The sequence below is a fragment of the Aedes albopictus genome, chromosome 1 (assembly GCF_035046485.1).
Source record: "Aedes albopictus strain Foshan chromosome 1, AalbF5, whole genome shotgun sequence".
NCBI classification, from domain to species: domain Eukaryota; kingdom Metazoa; phylum Arthropoda; class Insecta; order Diptera; family Culicidae; genus Aedes; species Aedes albopictus.
The window spans coordinates 78333808-78348426 of NC_085136.1; the positions used below are offsets into that span (position 1 = coordinate 78333808).

At 36.0% G+C, this 14619-nt stretch overlaps 1 protein-coding gene across 1 annotated transcript in view; it reads left to right on the forward strand.

Moving 5' to 3' along the window:
• Positions 1–2681: 2681 nt before the first annotated feature.
• The window catches only part of LOC115256582 (mucin-5AC-like), a 385160-nt gene continuing 373222 nt past the window's right edge, over positions 2682–14619 (forward strand). The window contains exon 1 of the mRNA XM_029855360.2: positions 2682–3434. The gene's annotated coding sequence lies outside the window, so the exon portion shown is untranslated. The remainder of the gene's footprint in view (positions 3435–14619) is intronic.

The following is a 14619-nucleotide window of genomic DNA, read 5'->3' on the forward strand; positions in this document are numbered from 1 at the left end:
CAATATTATCTCTCAGTAGGCAGGGCACAGAAAAGGTGCAGTGCATACATTAAAAGTGCATAAAAATATCATGCATAACATGGTTATGGAAATCGACATAGTTATAATTTATTAGACTCTTCAGCGTTGCACAGAATACTAAGACTTTTTATCTGAAGACTGGCAACACTGCTACTCTAAACGTAAAAATAATTATAAGCAATTAACTACAATTGAAATAGTTCACATGTACATTAATGTTTCAATGAACGTAGCATATTATCAACAAGCCATCTAGATTTGCCTTGAGTATTTGTATTTGTGAAATTAGGTTCCTGAAAATTATTTCTGCTACTGGCAACACTGCATAATATCAAACATCGATCAATACGGGTTTGAGCTAAAATGTCGATTTCTAATATTCAGTCAAAATTATGTAAAAGTTCAGTAACATCTTTGTTGGCATTTCAGAAATCTTTAGTGTTATTTTACAACACATAATTCTTGTAGCAGCAGGCAACACTGGTCATGTAGATTCCAATAAAGCTCAATATCTCATTTCCGATGGGAGATAGGTGATACAAATGTTCGACAATGATATAGTGCACCTCATGTGCAGTGCATTGTTTAACAATGCAACACAAGAATTCTATTATTACTGGCAACACTGATCATGCTGATTAAAATAATGTTCATTTTCTCAGATAAGTTATTCGAATGTTCGATAATACATCGTAAACCTCAAGCGCAGTACTTTGTTTCAAATTGCGACATAAACGTTCTTTTATTTCTGGCAACACTGATCATGCAATAACCATATTTTTTTACAATTAACCATGCGCAAAGCAAAAATGCACGTCACGTTGACGTCACGTGGCATATATAGTGGGGCTGTTCAGTAGACCACATTTTGACCATCTTAGACGCCCCCCTCCACCCTCGAAGACTTTCGTAATATATAAAAATGTATGGAGCGTAGACTTTGTCAATCAAAATTTCGAGATAGAGAATTCCAAATCTTGACTTGGAAACTAGCGCCATTAATTGATTGATGAATCAACAGAATGTTCTTGTCCTTCTGAACAGGTTTGACATTCCAGCATCCTTTGTATCTCCGGGTAGAGAAATCTTGAAGCTTACTTGATAATTAGAGCCGTCTAACTAGTGGCCAAATTAGTCATTAATTAGCAAATCATCGAAAAGTTCTTATCCTTCTGAACAACTTAACTGAAGACGACATGTTTCTATCTGTTTTGAATTCCAACGTAGAGAAGTCTAAAACTTTACTTGTTAACTAGCAAAGCCTAGCGGCGAAATCACTAACTAATTGACCTTCTGACTTTTGCTCAACACACCACTGCTCCAAATAAAGTATATCTTCAGGTATCACACGTGATAACTTATGAAAATCTTAAGCTTACCGGAGGAATTTGGCACTCTCAGTCTTACAAAATCAAACGATTTATTTTAATTTGCCCGACGTTTCGGCCATGGGATGTGGCCTTTTTCAAGGGAAAACTATATTTGAAAAAGAGGGCTTGGTTGGTCACAATTACAGCTTACCGGTATCTTGTAGCAACACCTCCAGTTAATGGATGATTTTATGTAGATCGACCAGTGTTGCCATCTGATGGCATAATTCTGAATAGTGGATGATCACACGTCACGTGGTAGTTCGTAGCTAATAATCAAACTTTGCTGAACACATGGAAAAGGTAAACTAGCAGTCTAGTCCTTGTATTTATGTTCAGTTTAACCCTCCTTTGGCATTAGGGTCATTTTTGACACAAACCGTCAGCAAACTGTTCCCAACGTGATGCAAAAGAAAGGTTAAATTACGCTCCCCCCCTATAGTGGACGTAAAATAAGGTCGGACTGTATGATTAAAGATAAATGGAATTGGTAACAAACTACAACAAACGCTAGAACAAACGTGTGAATTTAGCCTTCTTCTAAATGAACAAGAAGAATACAAACAGAAAAGATAAATGGACAATAATAAGCCCATTTTGCTGCTTAAGAGTTCATTCAAGTGGAAACAATTTGAATTTTCATACAACCTAGCATACAACTGTCTCCGAGCAAAAAAAAACAAGCAAATTCGTCCCATTTCTTTTCTTTTCTTTCCATCACACATTTTCCATTCATATATCCCAGAGCTCCACACACACAACACACGAAACCTCACCTCGTTATGTCATCAGAGAGGAATTTTCTTGACTCCGGTTTTTTATTTCATTTCGCCTTTTTTATTTTATTTTCATTAAATGCGGTTCGATGCGGCGGCGGCGGCGACGGCGGCATCAGTCTCCGCATGCTTCACAACTCTACTTTCTGGTTGTCCCGCGCAAGAGAGGTTTGTTGTTGATCCGAATCCTCCCAGAAGCAGAAGTTTTCTTTTGGACTGACTTGATCAACTTTTCTCACTCTTTGAATCGGCTGAATCGGCTCACCGAGTGCACTCTGCAAAAGGTGGTTTGACGAGAGAGTACGAGAGTATAGGCTTTTTCGTCCCTGCTACGAGGGTCTTACCGGGACCCACGTTTAAAGTTGGGGCTTCGCGCCTGCGAGAGTGCGATCGCTCCACCATCGCAGAAGAGCGCGAGAGGATCGCGTGGTTCTCGCGCGAGAAAGCGGAGTCGCAGGAAAAGTGATCGTTTTGACCGTTTGGAGCTGGCGCGCGCGCCTACGCGGGGGCTGCAGCAGCAGTTTGAATTTCTTGGCACCTTGGAGGTCCACGCGCTGGCAGCCGAGGTTCAGTTGATCGACGACTTTTATTGGATAAGCAGCGTTTTCCAGCGAGCTCCCGAGCAGCGCCCGCCGTTTTTTTTCTTGAGAAGATCCCATTGAGTGAAGAAGAAGGACCCTCACTGTGGGGAAGATAGTGATTGGTGCTTTTTCTGTGCTTCTGATCGGTGTGTGATTGACAAATTTTTCGATTTGGGGATGTGGTGTGACTAATTGGAAGGAATTCGACTGGAAAGTGCACTTTACGATCGCTGGATCAGTGTGGAAGAATACGAAAAGCGGAAGATCTACGGTGTACGATTCTGTCCAGGGTGTGAGACCTGAAGGAAGGTGTGCCCTCAGGGGGCTATTTCTGAGGAATTGATCTACAGTGAAGGGTGGTGAAATTGTTGTTGCCGTTGCCTCGATCGCGTAGAAAAGTGAATGTAGCTCTACGAGACCAGTTCAGAGTGGCGACCTTTTACTGCTGATAGCGCGCGATCGTACAGTTGTTGCATATTCCCGACAGTTTCGTAATAACAGCAGCTCGACTTGGGCAAGTGAATGGAACAGTGACAGTGCGCGATTACGAAAGGGTTTCGAAAAGCCGATCACCGACAAGGATATCGATTACTGCTATTGCTGAATTGATCGAAGCCGTTGAAGCTGAAGTTCTGCTGAAAAGTTCGCGAAAAGCTGGTGGATTCCGGGCAATTCTCAAATACAAAGTAAGTGTACGCAGTCTCCACAGGGGTCCTCAAATGTCCGGATAGTAAAGTCACTAACCCTGATCGAAAGTGTTCTCTATCAACTGAAAAACCGAACCATGAAACACAGTGCAATCAACCTCTACTCGGAAGGGTGGCCAATCCAATCCAATGAAATCGAGAGTGATCGCCAAGCAGACGTTGTTGGGACCATGACTCCAATCTACGGTTACCTGTCCCCTGGGCCTACACATCTCCCGCGATCACCTCTTCTCGGCGATCTCTGCTGCCGCAGCAGCAGCAGCAGCAGCACCAGCAGTAGCATCGGTAGCTCCACCGGAGCTCCGATGGCAGCATAAGCTATCGTTTCGCTGCAAAAAGAGGTCTCTCAAGACATTGCGCAACTCCGCAGGTCCGCTGGCTACTGGGGCTATAAGCTGGTGCTGTTGTTGCTGCTGTTGCTGCTGCAGTGCCGTTGTTGCCGTGTGGTTTCGGATGAAATCTTGTCCGCACGGTGCATTGTGCGACCACCTTAAATGTATGTGTGTGTGTCTGTGTGAAAAAGTACATCGCGGTGCAGTTGCAGATTGGATTGCACTTGTAAGAACGATTCTAGAGCTCGGGGGTTCTGGCTGATCTATGCGACGACGCGACGAGGTGCTGTTTGTAGGTCTGCCTAGTGCATGATACAGCGTGTGATTGAGCAACCTATGTATGCTGGCTTGAACATACCTAGGCTGTTGTAGGTCGTTCAAGTCCAAGATGATCTTTTGATTGTGGGCCGGTAAATACCACTGGGAACTTTAGCAGAACAAAATGTTGAACCTGTGAGGAATGGTGTAAGATAAGAAGAGCATTCGAATAACTTTTAAAGCTTGTTGTGCATGCATTTTTTGAACAATTTTCTGCATTATTTCAAGTTTTATTGTTATAAGAAGTTCTCGTAGACTGTTTCAGAATATAGCTCATGTATTCATTGCTATGCTGTTTCTAGTGGTTTTCAGTAATACTTTTTTTTTATCAATGTATGTTTGTGGAAATAGGTAATTAATTATGAATCATAATCGATACCGTCTTGCGGGGCTTCTTTTTACACTTTTCCATGGTTTTTCAATTTTATGACATCATAACTTCCAGAGTAGTGAATGGATTTCCACAACTTTTACACACAATAATCGTGAGTATGTATGTAGGATGTGTGCTCAGTCCACCAAAAAACGAAAAAGTTGTTCATACATCAATCGGACACATCTCATATAGATCTGGATGGGGGCTACTTTAGACATTTTTAACTATAACAGAAATGCATTTTAAATTCTAGGGTTATTTAGAAAACTACATTGTATCAATTCTGTAGCATACTATACCGTACATGATTTCAATAAATATATGCGTTTTTAAATGGTTCTGTGCTATCTAGCGAAATATTGTAATATAGACAGCCTTAAAATAGGGACCATCAATACTTTATTTAGGTGAAAAGGTCATTTATAATGTATAACGATACAACTATTCGATTGTATATGCTACGTTGATACATTATGAATGAATTGATGAACTCTTTGAAATTTATGAACTGTAGAAATAATGCATACAGAGCAAATGTTTTGATACGTTATATTTTTTTCGTTTATTCGATATTTTTTCGCGACCTTACAAGCAATAAAAGATCTGTTTTAAAAACAATCTCAACCAAATGAAGGGAAAATAATGCCTCATAATAGTCCCAAACACATCAAACAGATTTGAACCTTATTTTGAATTAAAAAAATCGATATTCAAAAGTGTCCAAAGCAACCCCGCATTTCAAAAGTAGCCCCGCATGACGGTAGTAACAGAATCACTACTCATAAACAGTTTCCAACAAAGCTTTTGTTCCTAAAAAGTTGACAGCACTACTTACGCTAAAGCATAAGCTGGACATGTACCACAACTTCTTTTTAATAAGCATGCTATCATTAAACTAAGTTTAACAATACCAAGAAACATTTTGATGACCAAATAGTCTTGTAGAGGTTTTGAGAACCGTCATAAAACCTTATATTTTTATTTTGATATTATGATGGTTCTAAGAACATCTTCTATTCAATTTGACTGAAAATGGTACTTGGGATTAGGTAATCCTAGAATGAAAATGATTTTTTGCAAATACGCTTGGATTCACTCTCCGTCACTGGTGAGCGAATGCATCATCAATTGCTTCTGTAGAAGACAGCTAGCTTGTATTTGGAAGAACTCGACTGATATGAGTGATTTGAGCTACTTGTATCGGCGTTGTAGTCTTGCGGAATTAAAACGACTGTTATTGATTTTTTCCGACTTGTCCACTCTGTTTCAAGTCTTTTTCAAAGGTAAAATTCTGATTAGTCGTGTTAAATTGGACATAGGACGTCGGGCTCGGGGCAAATGTAAAACAATTATTTTGATTCCTTAAGACTGCAGCGCCGATCAAAGTAGCCTTAAAAGAATATTTTCCGATTCTTTCTTAATTCAACCAATTTTTAATATCTCAACATATTCCACCATATTGCTGTAAGTCAGAATATATTCATGTTTTTCAAGAATTTCTGAAACTTTATATTCTTTCAAACGAATTTTTTCAGGGTTTTTAAGGATCGTAAAATTCGTTTAAAATCACTTCACGAATTCTTTTGGAAATTTTTTAAAAATAATTTTAGGGGATGTTCTGCAGCACGATGTTGTATAAGTCATCTTGAGGGATTTTCGGCGGTCCCATTGCCTACCACGTGTAAAGTTTAGCTCGTTAGGGAATGTTTTGAGGAAAACTCTAAGTTCTTTATGTTATAGAAAACAATCCATGCTGAAGTGAACAGAGCTGCTGGTAAAACTAGTGGAAGTTCGCCTATTTCAATTTGTATATAAATTTCCGATTGAGAATTTCTTCAGAATATTTTTTATTTCAAAATCCCAAATTTATTGGAAATATAGCACAACAGATGTTGTGTTGTTTTAGAAGTTCGTTTATATATTATCTTCTGCATTGAACTCTTCTGCGATTCCTTTATATGATCGATTAAAAATACTACCTAGAACTTATCAAGTATTTATTTGTGATGAAAGTTAAAAAAAATCAAAAGTTTTAAGTCTCGCCCAAAATGTCCAGCAAAGTATTGTATTATTGTGTAAGAATTTTAACCATAATCTTAAAAAAAAATGCCAAAAATAATACAGGGATATGACCAGAAATTTCTTTTGCAATTTCGTTTAAAGTTTATGCAGATTTCTTTTTCCCAGAAACGCCTTCGACTTTTGTTGAAAAGCTTTTTCAAAAGGTTTTATAAAACGTTAACAGATATTACATCGCATTTTTCTTAGTTACAGTTTTACAACGTTTTCATAATTTACATCTGCTGTTTGTTCTTTAAAGGCACGCTTTTCAGATGTTTTTGAGGTATCTGATGATTCGATACGATTGCCACTTCGAATGATATGTTATGTGGAGATATTTTCATCCACCACAATTTTTGATGGTGTGTAGCTGAAGCTGCAGGGCAGTTTATATTATATGTTGGATCCTTTCCCAACGTTACACTCACTCAAAACTCAGAATCAGGGGCAATGGACTGTCGTGTCAACTTGAGGAATTGCGTTGTAGTATTTTTCTTAATATACTGTGTCGATTTTAATGGATCACAAATAGCTTTTTTTTCTCTAAGTTTGAGGGTGTCTGATTTCAAATATTGCTAAGAAGAGATAATATGCTAGTAACATGAAGTGTAATATATGGTTGAACTATAAATTCATCAGAAAATCCAATCCACCAAAACTTCTATCATGAGGTTTGCTGAATATTCTTTCGAGTTCTTATTCTTTGGAGTTTTTTTAAAACTTCTTCCATTTTTCTTTAATCGAATTCCCGCAATTTTTTTTGGAAAAAAATCCACTCGAAAAAGTCCTATTCGTAACTTGAAAAGTAACGGAAAAAAGTCCTTTTCGCCGTTGTGAGACGACTTTTAACATTGCGGGTACCTTGTGCAGTGAACTTCTATAAATGAACAACATTTTCCACGCATAACTACGTGCTGATCACGAGACCGTGTAAAAAAATCATGAGAACATTTTTTTTTAAATTTTTTTTGCTGAAAATCAAGTTTGAACAGAATAAATACACGTTAATACAAAAAAAGTTTGAACAGAAAGCTGCCAGATAATCATTAGTTGCAATAGACAGTGCAGGCAAAATCGCAATTTCATTTGTTGAAAATTCTATTTTCTCTAAATATATGGCAGGTATGGCAAATCAATTTGTATATAAATCACAACTTCGACTCTTCAAAGATCCATCTACAGGGGATAGACAAAATGATCGGTACAGGCAAAATTTTCACTTTTCCAAAAATGTCCAATTAGCTGTAACTTTTCGAAAAGTGCATCAAATATTCTCAAATTTTGACTGTAAGGTAATAAACTAGTTGTGTTTCAGTGGACAGAATTTGGAAAAAAATCGGGCTATTCTGCACTATTCTCCGTGTTAAGAATTTTAAGTTATGTCAAAAGTTTTTCAAAGCTCATTATATAAGTCATAAATGGTCACAATTTCATTGCATTCGGTTCATTGAATCCGGAAATATAACAGGTCAAAGTTGGCTATCGAATAATTATATATTTTTTTTAGAATCTTTATAATTTCGTGCAGAATAGTTCGATCTTTTCCAAATTTTGTCTGATACACAAATAGTTGATGAACTTAAAGTCAAAATTTGAGAATATTTGTTGCCTTTTTCGAAAAGTTACAGCTATTTGAATTTTTTTTTGAGAAGGGAAAATTTTGCCTGTCCCGATCATTTTGTCTATCCCCAGTATGTTCGGTTTGTACAGTATGACCCATAAAAAAATGCGACATTCCATTTTTTTGCAGTATTTGATGATTTTTAATGAAATAATCCCAATGAATTAAACTTTTTTGGATTAGGATACAATAAGGAGGTTATTGTCATACAGGATCTCTAAAATTTTTGTCAAAATATTCATTGGTTACGTATATGGGATACCTTATAATTGTTAACAATTTTTAAATAAAGTCAAGTTTTCCTATAATTTTCATAGCAAAATGAACTAAGATAAAAACTTTTAAACACATGGAAACCATGAAGAAATATGTACTCTTTAATACGCCAATGTTTGAAAGATATTTTAAAAATAATTTCAAATGTTTAGGAAACAAAAACTAAAAAAGGTGCTACATATTAAAAACCGTATTTAAGATAAATTAATAAAAAACTTAACACTGTTAGAACATTATTCAAAACATTTTTTTGTCGATGAAGGCATATATACCTACCGTTATGATAGGTACAAATACTATGTACTTAAAAACAATTTCATGCTTAAAACATAATATTTTCTAAAAATTATCATTTGTCAAATAATTCAATTTTCACAAAATGTCTCTTAGTTTATAAGTTAATATTTTTTTCGTGCTTGTCCGACGAACCAACCAACTCCTGAAGACCTTATCCAGCCATAAAAGTGCTATTTTGAAAATAAAATTTGATTGAATGTGATTGAAAGTAATTGAAAGATAATTATATCCTTAAAAAACGGCCTCTGGCGCGTGGACGATTTCGACATCCATATGTTCAACGTTATATTTCCGAAGGTATTTGCATGGAATCAGTCTATGTTCCTTTGCCATTATAAGATTAGTGGCTCTACTATACTATCCAATAGATACATGCGAGGTTAATCAGTTCGAAGTAGGGGAACGATGACTTTGAAAACTGTCGCATTTTTTTATGGGTCATACTGTATATAGCTGTAAATAATACAATCAAAAATCTCTACTGGACGGAAACGTGTGAGCTGTCATGCATTTTACGATCGGAAACGTATAGAATGTTACATTAAAATGCCACCTGGTTCGGAAGTTCACGCTCATTTTGGTCAAAATCTTCTCACCAATCATGAAATGCAGGTGGCACAGTTGTAGAGTATGGTACTGTGTTTGAGATTGGTCCAAAATCTTATTTCTATTTATCTTTGGTTTGTGCTGTCGCAATTGCAGTTATGAAGAGTAGAGAATACATATGACCTACACTTTGGTACACATATAGCATTTTTGTGGCAGTCAATTAAACGTCACATAGGGGAAATTGTGTATTTTCGGCAGTTTTGTTCTCTTCGTCATGGAGGGTTTTTTGAAAGCTGTTGAACTCAGAGTTGGCCTCACATCTTTCCCAACCAAGCTGAATTATATGACCAAGTTTCAGGAAATTTGGTCGACAAAAACCCCTCATGACGAAGACAACAAACCTGCCGATAATACCCATCGTCACCCTATTAAATTATAGAGAAAAACTCATAAATAATTCCAAAATTGCCAATGAAAATTCAACCTGGGAAAATTCAGTTGGAAAAATACACTAGTGTATTGCAATTTTTGAAAAATTTATTGCATTTTCGATGCTTTTTATGGACTCCAAGAAAAAAAAATTGTGGAAAATTTAAATTGATTTATGCACTTTTTGTTTTTTTTATAAAATTTTACTTTACTGGATTTTTTTTTATGTTTTTATGGAAAATATTCACTTTTTAATATGTCGTTGATATTTTAGTCTTTTGTATGCCATTTTTCATATAACTATGTAAAAACAGTTGTCGTAAAAGGAATATTTGTTGTGCTGATTTTGAAGAAGATTATTAAAAAAATGTGAAAATGTAAGGCGAGAGCAACGGAATTAGCTGATGTTGTTTTGTTTTCCGAAATATATTCAACTTCTAATTATAGACTAGACTAATCTAGTACTCACGTGTATAGCCATCCATAAAAAATCCTAGGAAATGATAGAACCGACTATTTCCATCAATTTTCTTATCATTATTATAGATAGTAGAGTAAACATGGATCTGCGAAAATGCATCCGTTGTATCCAAACAAACTGTCAAAATCTGTATCGAAACGAGCATAACGCCATGATCCCAACAACACCAATGGAGCGCATGACGCCATATTCAACTGTTTCACTCTTGAAAAATACTATTCAAACGTTTGAAACATTTTACTCAGCGATAACCACGTATCTATGTTTACTCTACTATCTATAGTCATTATTAATGATTGACGTCCCGAGCAAAAGGGAACTACATAAGGAGCTGTGTTATTTTGACAAAATAACTGAATAATAGAATCGATTATTTTTAAGTTATTAACATAACATATTATGTTATTAACTTATCTGTCATAAGTCGTAAAATAACAAATATCATAACAAAAAAGTGTTCCTGAAAAACCATTTTGATAACTTGTTGTGTTAGTTTCAATAATAACTTAATAACAGTGAATTCGGAAAATATTTCAATAACAAATTTTGATATTAATATGTTATTGATAATAGTTTGAGAGCACAATTTGTTATGATATCAAACTCGCAACTAAGTAAGTTTTAATACTTATTATATAAAATTATTCACATTGTTTCAAAAACGCGCCAATAACATGGGTTCCATCACTCTGACGTACGAAACATTTTCAAATGATCGAAAAATACTATATTCAGTTTTTAGTTCATTCTAAGAGATTTGAAGTTGGTTCACTACAGCGCAAGAGAATTGAACTTCGGCAATTACTATATTTTTAAACTGTATGAACTTCAATTTGGAGCTGTAATTTATTAACTGTTCTATTTTAATTGTTTTCGGAGCACGGTTTTGAAATCAACACGTTGTCATGCTTGAAAAGGTTTGGTCGTCGATAGCAATTTGTGACTTTCGTTTTGTTTTTTTTTTTGCAGCCCCAAAGCTGAAGATTTTTTAGAATGCTCAACTGTTTTGCAGAAGGTTTTTGAGATATTTGCAATATTTCTCAAACTATTACAATTTTCCGATTTTTCGCTAGATTCGAGATTTTTTTAGAAAATTCCTCCTGGGTTCTACAAGGATTCCTCAAAAAAAAAAAAAAAAAAAAATGCCAAAATTTCTCATGAACTTCCTCTGATGATTTCTACAGGACATACATATACATATATTTGTTCAACATCATTAAAACATGACGTAATCAACAATAGAACGCCACAATATTCGGTTTGTGGCTGCCGCTCTCCATCCTCGGTCGCGCCCAATGCTCGCCAGATCACGCTCCGCCTGGTCCGTCCATCGTGCTCTCTGCGCTCCACGCCTTCTTGTGCCAACCGGATCAGTTGGAATCAGTTTCTACAGGAGTTCACTAGAAATCTCTGCTAGATTTTTCCTAAAATCCGCAGTTTTTCCGATGAATTCTCCCGGAGTTTTTCTAAAGATTCTGCCAAGAAGAATTACTATTGGAATTTCTAAGAAGATTGCGATTGTTCTTTTAAAGATTTCTCCATGGATTTATCGCGGGATTCCTCCAGAACTTTTAATTTTTTTTTTTCGAATATTATATTGGGATTTTTTTATAGGATTCATTCAGAAATTTCCTTTTAAACTGAATACAAAAATGGAACAAAGCATAGGGATAGGTCATAATTGTCGAATAGTTGCTTTGATTTCAAAACTTGTTACTGTTGTGCTATTGTTGGTTTATTGATCAATAGTACAACGATAACACAACTTGAACTTCAACAAAACATGTTATTGAAATGTAATTTAATGAATTTATATCAATGGCTTGATTATAACAAAATGAGATTGTCCAACAAAATTTGTTATGGGATTTATTAATTTAATAATAACATAACAAGATATAAAAACAGGTTATGTGGTTTCGTAGTTATTAATTTGCTATTCTCCTCTGCTCGGAGTACTTCGGAAATGTATTACAAGCAATGAAGAGGCCAGGTCTACTGTGTAATGATTTATGTAGACGTCATCATTTAAAAAGTTGATTCGGGGTAATTTCGTACCAACCGCTCAGCATAAAGTATTGAAATACAGACGTTGGGAGTGACCTGGCTAAGAAAGTCAATGTCACTCCATTGATGATTATTATTTTGCGATGGGATAAAGGTATTTCTTCCTTATATCTTGGCTTAGAAGCCTAGGTTTAAGCGCCATTACTCGCTCTCTGAAACGATATAAAATAAAATCAGTTCCTCCCTGTTTTCCATATACTTCAACTTATCATACATACATCGTGTTTGAATGACCTCTCTCATCCAGTTTAATTGGTCGGGCTATCAAATTATACGACAAGGCTTGGCTATCATTTCACAACTTTCCCGAAATCTGGATTTCCTCCATGTCCAATGATGATGTCTTCAATCGTCACCGCTCTCGGACATAAGCTACATTCTCCATCACTCTTCTGAATTTAGCGTTCACGCAAAACAGATAATAAAGTCGAAGAACTTATTATTATTAGCATCCAACTGCATCAGCTGGAGTACAGACCGATTCACAAACCACGTATTAAACCTACCCAAGTGACAGAACTAGTTGAATAATAGTTTCTTAAGCTCAAGTTTGCTTAAGAGTGGTTTGTTCCACCTTTGTTCCACAGCAAAAATGTTTGTTGGGTAAGGTTGTCCAGTCCTGTTCAAAATGTCTTTTTTCCCCAGCCACAGTTGCAATTTTAAGCACTCCCTCCGAACTGCATAAGCTTTACCAAAATGTTAAAAAAATCAAGGGACTATCGTAATTACACTGGAAATAGGATACATGACATTTATCAGCCACATGCTAATTTCACCATTCAAAAAAAAAAAATATTATCAACTTCTTATTATTTGGATAAACTTCGTGCTGTATTAACAACTCAAAAAAATCTTCGTACGCCTTTATAAATCTGTTACTCATAATCTGATACCTTTTTGGCAATTTCGATAAATTATTCTAATCGTTTTTAAATTGATGATTGTTTTTTAGTTGGAATGAAAATGCGTTGAACCTCGTTCACTGTGGCTATCAAATCGTCATAATCGCTTCGGATCGCGTGACGCGTCCACTCTGACTGCAGTTTGACCATGACACTGAATAATATAAAACATATCGCGCTACTACATGTTTAGTAGGCCGTCCCTTATTTTGCAAAAAAAAAAGAAAAAGTTGAAAGTTCTACATTGAAAAATGATCGTTCTATCTAAAAAAAATCGTGCCGTAATTCGATGTCCATATCTCAAGGCTAAGTGGTCCCTCGGAGGCAGTTCTCATAAATTGTATGGGATTAAAACATGTAATTTTTTCAACAAAAAAGTCAATAATGCTGACTTTTTGACAGTTTTTTTTTTCATAATAGCTAAAAAATGAGTAGAGATATCGCAATTCTAAACACAATTTTGGTCATCTGGTTAGGAACCATCGGTTTTAGTAGAATAGCGTTTTTTTTATGAAGCCCCAAATAATTTGTGAGGGATCACTCTGCCTTGAGATATGGACTTCGAATTTAGACACATGTACTTGAGGTCCCACTTCAGATCTTCTTGTGACATCGACAAAGTAAGAAAAAAGAATTGGAAAAACTGAGAATTATGCGTTTTGACACGCAAAATACCATGAGAAATCTTGTACCGTAAACAGGGGTCAAATTGATCTCCGGGTCGAAATTGATCAGACGTTTTTCAGTTAGATTAGACATACTTTACATAGTTTCCTTCCAAGTATCGTGATGTACGAATCCTATACTAAACGATAAATGCGAGAAAAACATTTAAAACATACCTTATCTAACGGAAAAACATCTGATCAATTTTGACCCGGAGATCAATTTGACCCCGTTTACGGTACCGACTTTTCAAACCCTCTAAGCAGAATACTCTCTTCGAACGAGTCCAATAAGTTTTGTACCTTTTAATTCCGCCCTGTTTATCCTTTGACAGATACGCGTATTTCGATTACCACTTGTAATCTTCCTGAGTGTCAGTGGATAACTGGAATTAAAAGGAACAAAACTGATCACACTCATTCGAATACCATAGGAAACTTCAATTATAACGTGGAGCGCGGATATCAATTGCGATGATGTTTGCACAGTTGTTTTGGGTGTTGGAAGGGAATACAAAAATTTTGTTCCAGAAAATCCACCATGTTGATCCATCTGCACTATGCATTACAAAATGGATCAATGTAGTCGTCGAACTCTACATCGCAGGCTACATCATTTCGGCAGCCTACACTGCAAATCTTGATTGCTGTTATTCAGAAAATTTTGCTGATTTTTTTTGTGCTGATTGCATTCAGCAATGCGAATTTACTGAGTATCAGCAACAATTTTTCAACTTGCTGAACTATCCAGCAATTTTGACAGTTGATCAGCAACGTTGTGCTGAAATTC